Source organism: Vicugna pacos, chromosome 8 (genome assembly GCF_048564905.1).
Source record: "Vicugna pacos chromosome 8, VicPac4, whole genome shotgun sequence".
Taxonomy (NCBI): Eukaryota; Metazoa; Chordata; class Mammalia; order Artiodactyla; family Camelidae; genus Vicugna; species Vicugna pacos.
The window spans coordinates 75,542,968-75,556,323 of record NC_132994.1 but is presented as its reverse complement, the minus strand read 5'-3'; the positions used below and the strand labels follow the sequence as shown (position 1 = coordinate 75,556,323).

At 38.3% G+C, this 13,356-nt stretch overlaps 1 long non-coding RNA gene across 2 annotated transcripts; it reads left to right on the top strand.

Moving 5' to 3' along the window:
* Positions 1 to 3,232: 3,232 nt before the first annotated feature.
* On the top strand, positions 3,233 to 13,102 carry LOC140697936 (uncharacterized). 2 transcript variants are annotated; one of them, XR_012075316.1, is made up of 4 exons: positions 3,233 to 3,262; positions 5,831 to 6,036; positions 11,657 to 11,779; positions 12,983 to 13,102. It is a non-coding gene; the product is annotated as an uncharacterized lncRNA (long non-coding RNA). The 2 variants fall into 2 exon arrangements; XR_012075315.1 differs by lacking the exon at positions 3,233 to 3,262 and adding an exon at positions 3,393 to 3,490.
* Positions 13,103 to 13,356: the final 254 nt, after the last annotated feature.

The window sequence follows — 13,356 nt, the reverse complement described above, 5'->3', positions numbered from 1 at the left end:
CACTGACTACTGTGTATAAAACGGATAGACAACAAGGGCCTTCTGTAGGACACAAGGAGCTGTGTTCAATACCTTGCAGTAACCGATAATGAAAGAGAATATGAAAATGAAGATATGAATGTACATGTGTGACTGACACATTATGCTGCCCACCAGAAATTGACACGACATTGTAAACTGACTACAGTTCAATAAAAAGTAAAGCTATCTCCAAATGAATACAAAATTTGATTTAAAAAAATAGAATGAGACAGAGAACGCAGTAGAGAATAGTCAAAGGTTGTGTGAGAATTCATGAATATTCAGTTTAATCATTGTGCTCACAGTCTGCCTTGCCCTTTAGTAAAGTGTGACAGTTTTGCCAGCCCTGCCCGCATAAGGATGCCAGCATGGACTCTGGAACCCAGCTGCGTGGTACTGCGTCCTGGCTGCAGGGCTCCCCGGGCAAGAGACCTTAAATGCTCCATATCTGTGTTCTCTGCATTGCAGGTAAATGGTCTCCAAACTGGTTTTTATTTTTATTTTCCTTTCGATCAACTTCATGAAGGCAGAGGATTTATTTCCTAGTGTCATTTTAAACACATCTCAGGAGCAAAAGAAATTAATTAAAATTAAAAATATGTTCTTAATTTCAAATAATTGGATTTTTTAAAAAATTGGCTGTTTTTCATTTGTTCATTATGCATAACTCTACAAGTCTCTTACTTCTAGTAGAATAAAATCAATCTAAAAAGTTCTCTGTCTATCCTTGAATTATTTTGTCATCTTGTAAGTGGGAAAGAAATATGCAACACATTTTAAACTCAGCTATTAATTTTTCTAATAAAATATTTTACACATGGACAAAATGTAATCTTAGTTAGTACAATTTACCTTATTCTTTAGTCTTCCAAAAACAAGTGACATTAGATTCACTTGCACTTACTGAGGATAGATACAGTAATTATTGCAAAACAAAAAGAACAATTTTGTTTTTAAATTGATAAGGTTTCAAAACATATGCGTCAATTATATCTAAAATATATTTTACTGCAGTTTTGTGATTAGCCATGCATTTCATACCAGATTCAGTTTTCTGACCGCAAGGCAAACTTTAAATTCCTCTCACAAACTATTTATGTGGTTTTCTCAATTTGCATTTGCTTTTAAAAGTGTTTGATTCATTTTGATAGTGTTACTGAAAGATTTCTCATATGAAATTCAGTCTCCGACTCCAATTTAAGCATGTGCCAAGCATGACCTTGTTTAGCCGTTTTATTCTATCCATAACTGGCAAATAATTTGAGCCACTGTTCTGAGGCTCTAGGTCATAGGTCAAATTTAAGTCAAGGTAGGAAACTTTGAGCATCCAGTATATACGTGAAAGGGTACAAGGTGCCACAGGTACAGCTATAGGGGAAAGACGTGAATTTCCAGCATCAGGGAAAGCCGTACTGAACCGTGATTGGGCAATTATCACGCACTTTGACGAATGCTAATCCGGGGGAGGGAAAGCTGCTGTGAGGCAGAATAAGACGAATCTTTAACTGGAAACTGGGGACTGCGATCGGGAAAGCAGGCCTGAGGAGGTGACAGCTAAAGTGAGACCCATCAGAGATGGACTGTGAATGTCACCCAAGCAAAATGTTTGGGAGGAAAGAGAGAGAGGGGAGTGTTCGGCAGAAGAAAACCACGCTGAGGACATACGTGGAAAAAGAGCGTGGCCTTCTTGGCCCAGGGATCTGAAGGTGATTCAGGAAATCTGGAGGGAAGAGCGTGTGAGCGGCTGAGGAGTCGGCAGGTAACTGAGGGCCGAGGACAACTTTTGGAGAATTCTTCCAAGGGAATGACTGAACAATTTGTGCTTTTGCTTAGAAACACAGTCTCAGTGCAAGGCATGGAGGAAAGAGTAGAAGGCTATGGACAGACGTCTCCAAACAAAATCTCAGAGGCCTGAACCATGGGTAGTGGCACTAGAAACAGGGAGAAGACGATGAATCAGAGATGGGTGGAAAGTAAGTTCAGTAGGACTGGGCACTGCTTCTCTGAGGGATGATAAAGCTAATGTGAAACATGACACACGCTCCTGATCCAAGCCGTTTGGTGGTTTCTGGCTGTGCTTCGGCTTCTAGAGCCTAGAGCTGCTGCTCACAAGTGGCTGCCCACTGGGGGAAGGCATTTTCCAGCCTCCAGGCAGGCAGGCATGTCCACATGGCTACTTCTCAGCAGTGGGGAATATGCAGAATTGATGTGAATTACTCTCAGGCTAAGGACTCGAGGGCAATTATGCCCCCTGCACTTTTTCTTCTGTTATTGGATGGATAAAATGTCCAGGGCCACAGTGGAATTCAGGTGATCTATATGCTAGATTCCCTTCCACTTAATTACTCTTAACTTAATTATCCCCTTTCACTCAATTTAATTAACTCTTTAATTATACCAAAGAGTGCAAAAATGGGTACTTTAAAGTGAAATGCTGCATCATGGAAATGATCTTAGTGGTCAGAAGGAAGACTGTGAGGAAACTGATATGGGTTGGAAAAAGAGGACCTTTAATATCTAGTGGCAGGACATTTGGTAAAATATCCACTATTAAACCAAGAAAAGCAACCCACATGCCTACTGCAGTATAGTCTAGGGGGCAGATGGCAAGTGTCAAAATATGGGGTAATTAACTTTCACTTTCTGCTTTTGACAAGACATCAAAAGAAAGAGGTACGCTTAGGCAAACATTGCTTGAGAGAATAAGTAAAATAAAGTTAATCCAAAACGTTGGTACTTTGAACGGTTTGAAAATTCAGCAGCCTCCTAATCTCAGTGGGAAGAGATAAAACTGAAAGAGAAAACAAATGTTCATTAAAATTTATAAATTATTCATAGAGATTCATCCCTGAGAATCTTCCCCTGCTTTTTACCTAAGTTTCAGATAGTTTCAAGATAATTGACATTAAATTAAGAGAGAAAGTTTTGAGATCCAGGGGAAAAAAGCCAGGCTTAAAAGTTATGTCACATTGGGGGAAAAATGTCATTACTGGTACACGGAGCTGACTGGAGGCAAGTAAATCAGGAACCTACTAAATTTTAAAATAAACTATAGTGTTAAGAAGTGTAAAATAATGCTTGGGCCCCCAAACCTCATCAAGAGAAGACCTGCGGGGCACTGCAGCACCAAGGAAGGGCAGAATCAATGGTGCCCCATCAGGTTGCCATGGAGACTGAAGAGCAGGAAGAATTCCCAGGAACAAGCTGGGACAGCAGAGGAAATGCATGAGGAACACAGAAGGTGGGTGGCTGGACAGGTGATTTTAGGGTGGCCAACCATCTTGATTTGCCTGGCACTTTCTTCATTCTAGGGAAACCCGAATGGTTGGTCTCGCTGCAATTGTTCTAGAAATGAATTTTTCCAGGTGAATCATATGATAGAATAATGGGACAGAGTAGTTGGAGATAAAGTGAAAATATGGTTGTGATGATGAAGGATGATTCCAAACCAACTGGGGAGAGAAGGACGGTAAGCAAGGGGAAGGGAGAAGGAGTAGGGGGCAGAGGTCAGATGAGGTCTGGGCTTAGCCACCGTGGAAGTAAAACCTAACTATGAAGGCAGAAGGGGTTGCCACCTAAGCAAGGATGTCTGAGTCCATGTATGACATGCAAATTCAATTATTTTAACTGATACCAGAATTTCTCTTAGCAGGACAACTGAATTCAGTTATGAAAATCCTTTGATAAACCATTTTGTGAGTGAAAGTGATAATGATTGTTAGTGTGTATGTTTGTGGATTAGCCCTACTATATTATGTATCATATGGCAGTTTGACTCATAAGGGCAATATATTTCATTTTCATACCATTTAAGTGGTCAGCTGAAATTTATATCTACAAGTAAATAGTATTCCAAATGATCATTCACTGAAGTGAAAATCATGTTCATTAATTTAGTGGCAAATGTTCAAAAGAGCGCACACACACACAACATGCACGCATGCACACTTTTCTACACACTCTTCTTTGATGCCAGAAGTTTTGAAGTATAAGAAGTCATGAATAAGGATGCTGAGGAAAAGTGCCATGTTCTTATAAGTTACTTACTTATTAAACTCCGGGGTCTAATTTATACTGAGACTCTAGGGCAATCAGAGTCTTGGTGGGATAAGTGTATGAAAAAAAAAATGAAGATCATCCTGGTTAACACCCTGGCTTCAGACCCACCATCACTCTCCATCAGTACTGAACTAGCAGACACCAAATGGGTTTGATTTACAAGAGAGGTTCTTTCCTTAACAATCTGGATGAGTTGGGAAGCGTTAGTACTGAAGGTGTTACCTCCAAGAGATAGAGGAGATAGAAGAGAAAGCAGAAATGGTTTCGGTTTTATTTTGCTGTATTTTTCTTCTGTATAACTAATGTGGATATGTTTGGAAGAAGGTATGAGGATATAGAGGGTGAATTTTAATTCAATTCAAGGTGTATAAAGTGCAAGATTACAAATAATGTGAAAAGAACCAGTGTTATTGGTGGGGTGAGGGGACGAACTTGGAGCTAAATTCACGTTTGTGTAAGACAGAAGTAATCAGTTCCTGCTGAAAAGAGAATTCCAGCTGTTTACAAATAAGAACTCATCCTCTTTCAGATTCATGGTTACCTGTCTGGTGATGCAATTGTACAAGTTTTGTACAAACCACGTTGCAAGCATCCAGTTTGAATTAAGGAATTTTCCTGATTGTTTGAGTCTCAGCAAACAAAAAACTAGCAAAATAAAATACTTGTCTTGGGTTCCTCTTTAATGAATTGGATAAAATGATTCTGAGCTCTAAATTAAGAACAAGCTTAAGAACAGCTGGGAAGACAAAGGACTGTAAGATGGCAAATGGTTGCTGTACATTATGGATGAACCCTTGTAATGACTGTGAACTAGCTTATAAGAACACTCAAGGTACCATTTAACGGGTTCTCTGTCCCTTTTATTCATTGTTTAGAGGCACTGAAGTTCATCAAGGTAAATCCGTGGCTGGCAGTTACCAGGAGAAAATAGCAGTGTCCTGATTATCAAGGTCCTGATTAAATGAATCAGCTAGCTTTAGACCCTGCAGAATCTGCAGGAATATAGCCTAAGCCTCATTAAGCATAACAGGTGAACAGTCATGTTATCGTGGGCTTCATTACCCTCCATCATTCGCCTGTGTTTTCACAGGGGGCACAGGTTATTAGATGACTGTTGAGGGAAATAGGACTTGCTAGGAAGGAAAAGCTGTTTGATTGCATCTGTCATGTTATTTGGCTTTGACTAACCCAGTTTGAGGACCACAATTTCTAGAAACGCTACAGATGAACCTCAGTAGGGTACACAATAGGGAGTTATGGGCAATACATTGGAAACTTTCTTCTGAATTTCTCACGGAGATTTTGGGACAATTTCTTCCTTCAAACTAATGGGAAAAAAAGCATTGCTTTGTTGTTGCTGTTGTTAATGATATTGTGGTGGTGGTTAAAAGGACTCCATTGGAAATCAGGCAGCAAAATCTCCTTGGCTCCACTCTACCTGCCAACACCAACTCTTGAATCAGTTCTCACTCGCCTCTACACAGAAACATTTGCCCTCCTGGTTTACAAAGATGCAAGGAGCTTTTGACTCACAGTTAAACAGACATTAATTTGCTACCTCACAGTACATATAATAAGGCATTGGGGACTCTCTGAAAACAAATGACAAGATTCTACCCTAAAGAGATCAACAGTACAGCTGATTTTGTACAATTTCTGTCTAAAGTGACATATGAATTTCCAGTAGGTGCTTTGTTGAATTAGCTTTACCAGTCAGTTTATCCTTGGTTTTCATTGCTTACTTCACCAGCTGAGATGACAACATCACCAATGGTGGCTCATGAATATATGAGACACACGCGGACACAAGGCAGAGTTTGGCTGCCATGAAGAAGAAGGTCGCGAATGTTAAGAAAAGCACACCTGCAAAACCCAGGTACCAGGGACCTACGAAGAGCGACACGGATGAAGGCACGAGAGTAGATTATTTCTCACCACCATCTCTACCACCACCAGGTATGGACTGTAATGTAACTACAATTGATTTGTGAATGGATTTAGGAGAAAAGGTTGCCAGCATGAACAAACAGGTGGGGGTTTAAGTAGAGGGAAAAAAAAAAACCACAAGAAAGAGGTAAATTAAAAAATAGAAATTAAAAAATACAATTAGAGAGATGAAGAATGTCTTAGATGGGCTCAGCAGTCCACCCGACACTGTGAAGTAAACGTTCAGTGAATATAAAGACGAATCAAAAGACATTATGTAAATTGAAACACAGGGTAAATAAAGGAATAAAGTAAAAATAAGACAACGCAGAATAGTCAAGGACTGTACGGCAATATCAAAGGGTCTAACATATAGTAGTCGGAATCCCAGAAAAGTAAGAGAAACTGAATGAAATGAGATTGAAAGAGAGATGGGGTAAAAGACAATATTTGAGGAGATAATGGCTGTCATTTCCCCAAAATAATGACAGATAAAAAAATAATAATGAGATCTACTAAATTCACTGAGCCCCAAATAGGATAAACATCAATAAAAAATAAACCTATTACATATATTTTAATTTATTTTTAATAGACTTAATTTTTTAGAGCAATTTCAGGTTTACAGCAGAATTGAGCAGAAAATAGAGCACACGTAGCCCTCCCCACCCACACGTATATCCTCCCCTCCCCTCAGCATCCCCTGTCAGGGTGGCGTATTTGGCACAATCAATGAACCAACATGGGCACATTATATTAAAACCTCTGAAAACAAATGAAAAAGAAGAAAATCATGAAGGCAGCCAGAGTTGGGGAGCAAAACATTAGAGAAAGCCCCTTATGTGGGCGGTTGCACATTCGTGGAGTCAACCAGCTGTGGGTTGAATGTGGAACCCACAGCCAGGAGGGCCTCCTGCTCCACACCGTTTTCCTATAAAAGGGACTGGAGTGTGTCTGAATTTTGTTATCTTTGGGGGGTGCTGGAGCCAGCTCCCTGCGGACCCCAAGGGAAGGCCGCGCACAGAAGTGCAAAGGTAAAGGCTTTGCCACGTCTCATCAGAACCTACAAAGCCACGAATGACAAATGTCTTTAAAGAAGTAAAAGGAAAAGAACAAAAACAAAATCACGCCACAGACCCGAATTCTATACAGAACAACTTTTTTCCCCAAAATAATTGTGAAATACTTTTCAGAAAAACTAAACAAAATTTTTTAAAAAATAAACTTGAAGAAAAAACATTTTCAGATTAACTAAACCTGAGGAAACTCATTCACTAAAAGAAATGTGAAAGGAAGTTTTTCTGGCAGAAAAAATATAATCCCAGCCAGGAAGGGGGAATACACAAAAAGAAATGAAGGACTCCTGAAATGATAAATATGAAAGTAAATATAAAGATTTTTTTCTTATTTTAAATGATTGCAATAAATCATCGATTATCTACTGCAAAAAAATATTAACAAAAAACTTTGGCTTTAGCAGCATATATAAAGGTAAAATGTATGACAAAAATAGGATAAATGAGAAAATATAAGTACACTAAGTTTCTTAAGCTTTATAAATTGGTTAATGTTTTATAAATACAAATGATAAAATAAAATAGATTGAAAAACCTTACAGCAACACGAAGACATTGGAAAAAGAGGCATAACTTATAAACACGTTATGGAGATAAAATGGAAACAAAAACTACTCAGCTGATCCAAAAGCAATCAGAAAAAGAGAAGAAACGAAATAAAAGAATGGAACAGGGGGAAATAATTTGCAAGATGGTAGATTTAGATACATCGATAATTATGTACCAGTCAAATTTCACAAAAACTAATGCTGAAGAAATTGGACATCCTTATAACAGGATAACCAACACTTTATCCCATCTACAAAAGTTAAATTGAAGGACATTATTGACCTAAACGTAAAACTTAAAGCATCAGAATTTTAGAAAAAGAATAAGGGGGAAAAAAAAAACTACTACCAAATCTTTGCAAAACTAATTTAGGTAAAGTTTTTTCAGGTAGGACACAAAATGCTCAAACTATAAAAGAAAAATTGATAAATTGTACATTATCAAAATTTAACACTTCTATACATTGAGAAATATTGTTAAGAAATTTCAAAAATAATCCAGAAACCTGGAGAAAATATTTGCATAGCATGTATTTTATGGAAGCCTGGTCTCCAGAAAATATAAAGAATTCTTACAATCTAATAATAAAACAAATTTTAGAAATTGGCAAAAGATATGAACATACACACAGACACAGAAGAGATATGGATGGAAAATAAACACACTGAAGATACTTAAAATTTAGGCATCATGAAAATCCAAATTAAAACTACAGTGAGATACTTCTAAATAGTTGAACGAATAAAATAAAAAAAAACCATCTTATAATACCAAATACTAGCAATGAGGTGTAGAAAATTGAACTCATAAATTTCTTACAGGAATGAATAATATATCCACTTTGAGAAACAACATGACAATTTCTTAATTTACTTTAAGTTTTTAAATTGTGGTTAAATACACATAACATAAAATTTATCATGTTATCCATTTTAAAAATTTTAATTTAATTTAATTTTTTAATTTGAGAAGGAGAATTTTAAAATTATTTTTAAATCTATGCAAAAATGTGCCTAGAGGGAAAATCAGACAAAGAGGTTTTGCTAATATATTTTAACAAACTTTCTAGATCAAATAGCAATTTAACAAAAGTTTCTGGATCTTGGTGTTAAATACAATTTAAAATACATCTTCCTTTGCAAGTATTCTGGCTGTTTTGGAAAAGTTACATAATAAATGCTTGTAAAATAGATGGAATATTAGGAGTTTGATAATCTATAAAAGCCACTTAGCAAAGAAGTAATGATATTCTTAAATAAATTTGACCCTTATATAATATAATTGAAGATAAATTATTCTAATTTCTGTGGAGTTCAAAAGAAACATGGAAAAAACTTGCAAATGTATTTTTTTTATTGAGTTATAGTCAGTTTACAATGTTGTGTCAACTTTTGGTGTACAGCACAATTTTTCAGTCATATGTGAATATACATATATTCATTTTCATGTTCTTTTTCACTGTGAGCTACTATGAGATCTTGTGTATATTTCCCTGTGCTCTACAGTATAAACTTGTTTATCTATTCTATATATACCTGTCAGGATCTACAAATCTCAAACTCCCAGTCTATCCCTTTCCACTCCCCTCCCCCCTGGCAACCACAAGTTTATATTCTATGTCTGTGAGTCTGTTTCTGTTTTATATTTAAGTTCATTTGCCTTCTTTTTTTTTTAGATTCCACATATGAGTGATATCATGGTATTTTTCTCTCTGTTTTTGGTTTACTTCACTTAGAATGACATTCTCCAGGGACATCCATGTTGATGCAAATGGCATTATGTTGTCATTTTTTATGGCTGAATAATATTCTGTTGTATAAATATACCACAACTTCTTTATCCAGTCATCTATTGATGGACATTTAGGCTGTTTCCATGTCTTGGCTATTGTAAACAGTGCTGCTATGAACATTGGGGTGCAGGTGTCTTTTTGAAGTAGGGTGGCAAATGTATTTTTTAATTAAAAATTTTTCTTCTAGTTTTATTGAGATATAGTTGACCTACAGCACTGTACAAGTTTAAGGTGGGCAGCATAATGATTTTACTTAATATATACATCATAAAATGATGACCATAGTAAGTTCAGTGAACATCCATCATCTTATATTGATACAAAATAAAAGAAAAGGAAAAAAAGTTTCCTTGTGATAAGAACTCTTAGGATTTACTCTCTTAACAATTTTTGTGTGGAACATTATAACGTACGGCCATGTTAATTATATCAGTCATGTTGTACATTGTATCCCTAGTACTTATTTATTTCATAACTGAAAGTTTGGTAACGTTCGATCATTTTAAATTTACAGCTCAGTGGTGTGAAGCACATTTATATTGCTGTGTGGCCATCACCACCATCCAGCTCCCAAATGCCTTTCATCTTGCTGCACTGAAGCTCTGCACCCATTAAACAGTAGCTCCCCGTGACCCTTTGCAACCCCTGCTATCACTCTACCACATCTAAGTAGAACTGTAAAATATTTCTCCTGTGAGACTGGCTTTTTTCCCGATTTCTTTCTAAGTGAAAAGGTGAAAGTTCTAGACTTCACAAGGAAAGAAAAAAAATTGTATGCCGAGGTTGCTAAGATCTCTGGCAAGGATGACTCTCTTAGCCATGAAATTGTGAGGAAGGAAAGAGAAATTCATGCTAGCTTTGCAGTCGCACCTCAAACTGCAGAAATCATGGCTACGATGTGTAGGTACTTAGTTAAGATGGAAGAGGCCTTAAATTCCTACAATATATTTTGGGAGGAGGAGAGCATCTTTGCATAACATTTATTAGAGTATATTGTTATAATTCTTCCTTTTTATTATTTTATTATCCGTTATTGTTGTTAACCTCTTACTGTACCTAATTTATAAGCTAAGCTTTATCACAGGTAGACATGTATAGAAAAAAATACATAGTATATACAGGGTCTGTACCATCCAGGTTTTTGGGCATCCGCCGGAGGTCTGAAGGCAGGTCCCCTCAGGATGAGTGGGGACTACTGTCCTTCCTTTTTTTTTTTTTTTGGCCAAGCACCTTGCTAAGTCTTTGTGTATAATGGTCAGCAGGACATAGTACTTGCTCTAAAGCAAGATAATGAAGTAGGCACATCAATTTATGAGGGAAGAGCAGTGACAAAGCACTGATATTGATGGACGGGTGATAAGAGGGCTCTTGTCGGGCCATCTGAAGCTACCCTGGATGAGGATGTGAAAGCAGATACACATGAGGCTTTGCTGTGAGGCTATGGATTCCCCTTGGTGCAAACAGAAGCAGATAGCAGACCCACCAGGGGCATTCTAACCACCAGGTTCACTTACCGATAACTTTTTCTGTGGCCCATGTTTCTTATTCTTATCCCGGACTTATAAAATGCATTCTTCTAATTGGTTGTGTTTTTGTAAATAACATACTTTTGAAATGCTTTCTTAGCAGTGCACCATTGGCTCTACATGAACCATAAAATACAAGTATTTGATTTTTTACCATAAAAGAGGCAAGTTAGTTAACCTTCTTATTTATCCATTTGGAATCTACATTATGATCTCCACGAGGGCAGGTTGGAAAGGCTCCTTCTTCGTCCATTTGCTCCCACTGTGTCTGCCACTTAGTACAATCTATTTGTCATTTTCTCATGAATAAAAGTGAAATCAGAAATCAGGCTTCTTATTGAATCATGCTTCCCGTGAGTCAGAATGTTCGCATCAAACTCGGTAGGTTTGGAAAGCTGTTCAAAACGAGGACTTCAAAGTGCTTTAGTGGTGTCTCCCTGGAATACAGAGCAGCACCTCATGGGTCAGCTTCTAGCCTCCTGAGGGAAGGGGATGCCTTAGCAACTAACGTGAGCGTTTGTCGTGCTGTGTATGTGTAGCTCTAGCGGATTTTTAAAGCCATTATTCTGTCATACGAATAGTAACAGCTGACATGTATCAAGTCCTTACTTTTTTATCAGGAACTCTTACATACTTCACCTTTATACTCTCAATTAATGTTTACAATAATCCTGTAAGAGACGTCTTACTAGAGCCCTGATTTACAGGTGAGGAAACGGGGGCACAAAGATGCTAACTAGTCCAGGGCCATGGGAGCAGACAGCCGCAGAACCAGAGACTCCGCCGTGCAGTCTGAACCCGCCCTCCACGCGGTCCAGGCCATTCGCAAGGTACCTGTCGGGAGAAAACCAAAACTGGCAAAGCCCAGCAAAATAGGATTTCCTCCTACTGACGGCTTGCAATCCAGAGAATACAGTCACTGTTATCTTTCCAGTTATGCTTTTTGCACACATTGGATAACACAGAATGAATCTGTGACTGTCGTGTTCATTGCTTTCAGCTTGGAGTGGGGAAGTGGAAGGCTTAGAGATTCTGAAATGTAAAGATTTGACAATTTAAGATCAAAATGTCCTGCCGTGGTCGTCATGACATCATGGTCGTTTACAGCATGTTAGGATTTAGTTGTGACGGATGTCACAGAAAGGAGGACGTGGAGGAGAGCTTTGGAGGGCTTCGCTAATGTGAGATCTCAGTTAGCTCTTCAAACCATCCTAAATAAACACGCAATCTAAGGAAGGCACAGACTGTGGGACTTCGGGGAGAGTTCTGCCCACAAGGTTTCCTCTCGCTGGTTCCCTTTAGGAATTTAGGAGCCACTGCAAATGTGCGATACGGAAAGTGTGGAACGATGTTTCTCTTTTTTCATTCATCCATCCATCCCTTACCATCTCGACGCACATGCAGACGCCCCCTGCCACACACACATGCACACACACGTAGCACGCCCTTTGCAGAGGATATCACCATACAGAAGAAGTAGAATGTATTTCCAGTGAGCCTGAGTCTGTTCCAGCCCTCAGGGTAAGTCTTGACCTGCAAGCTGATAACTTTCAATCGTGAAAAATTCACTTTAAAGCACCCACAAATAATATGTTCTGATCATCTCATATCTAATATTGCTGCTGTTCTCTGAAGGCTGAATTGGACTCAGCCGTGCTTTCACTTCACACACACACAATTACAATTATTAGAAAATTACATAGAAGAGACAGCACCTGTCTGTCCCCACACGCATTTTTATACATTTTACGAGATCCCTTACTTTGCCAATTATGTTTCTCTGAGCTTGGTACCCAGGCATCCTTTATGTCCTGTTAGTGTCTGAAGGGCACTCCATACTGTCAGGTGGCGTTAGAATGACTTCCAATTTCGTTTCTATATAGAGTCTCCCCGATGTACCTGTCATGAGACACATTTGCCCTGGGGGCTTCCATCCGGCACATTGGGGTTTATGTCACATGACAGGTCACTGAGACTTGCCAGTCCCACTCTGACACTGGCCTTGCATTTTGCTTTTACATTTATGGTAACAGCACTGTGCCTTGTGCTGGAAGGACAGACCAGCATAACGAGGAGGGATGAGTCATCACCATCCTCTGCATCCAGAAGGGAATGTCAGCGCCGCAGCTCAGTCTTCATTGCCTTTTATGTCTGAGTGCCAGGTGGACCTTAAATTTCTTTGAAATACTTCCACTAATCAAGGTTGCATTCCTGTCTCCCTTCTTCCTCAAAATCCTTGGTCTCTTTCCTTTTTTTCCCTTGTATTCAGACAAAAAAGAAAATCACCATCATTTCAAAAGTATTTGCACTGAATTTCTGTTTTGCTTTCCCAGGAAATTGTGAAAAAAATGTCACTGTGCATAAATGGAGCCATTTTGACCTACGGCGGTACAGTGATGAGATAAAT